Below are 1,018 nucleotides of genomic sequence, written 5' to 3' on the forward strand. Positions count from 1 at the left end.
GAAATTTAATTTTTATGTTTAGAATATGAGTCTAAGAGCTTAGATTTAGCTGACTTATTTATTTAAATTATTATGTGTTGAGTTTTGAGAGAGGTTTTAAATAAAGGTTTTAATAATTTTTTAATATATTTAAAAATTAAAATTTATAGTTAATTATTTATCATTTTTGTAATATAATGTAATTTGTTGTTGTTATTGTTACTAATTTAAGATATATGATAAAGGAGTTTTAAATAAAGATTTTAATAATTTTTTAATATATTTAAAAATTAAAATTTATAGTTAATTATTTATTATTTATTATAATGTAATTTGTTATTATTATTGTTATTAATTTAAGATATTTGAAAAACGAGAAGAGATAGTGTTTATATAGATTATAATTAATTTTTTTATGGATAAATTAGAAGCACTCCATTATTTAACTATTCATCTAGATGAGTTACAAAATATAATTACAATTTTAGCTATACAGTCAACTCAAATTAATATAGAATGGGCTATAATTAAGCTAGATTTAATAAAGTTGAGTGCTTCAGCGGGGGTTGATGGTAATGTTAATATACCATAATAGAACCGTGAAAGCTGAATATTAGGATTCGATTACATAAGTATAAAATTATGTTACATAGTTCTAATTTGATTTTGTTAGAGGCTGATAAAGAATTATATTTGGCAAAGTTACGTTTACATTTAGGAAGAGCAGTGATTAGTTGAGTATTTAAAGTTTGGGCTTATTAGTGGTGATGAATGGGAATACTTAATAATTCCTCATGATGAGTTGATTAAAGATTTATGAATTATTTTAATGACATAGTGTATAATTAATTTTGGTTATGTTAAATATTATTTATAATGTATAATAGGATTTATTTATTAGGTAATTTTTGTTTGATTTTGAAGAAAAAGGAGAGAGAAGCGGAAGGGTGATTGGATAATTTTTGAATTTTTATTTTAAAATTTTTATTTATTTAAGATTTTATATATTAAAGTTTTTCTTTTAATTTATATTTTTATT

The sequence above is a fragment of the Trachymyrmex septentrionalis genome, unplaced genomic scaffold (genome assembly GCF_001594115.1).
Source record: "Trachymyrmex septentrionalis isolate Tsep2-gDNA-1 unplaced genomic scaffold, Tsep1.0 scaffold229, whole genome shotgun sequence".
Taxonomy (NCBI): Eukaryota; Metazoa; Arthropoda; class Insecta; order Hymenoptera; family Formicidae; genus Trachymyrmex; species Trachymyrmex septentrionalis.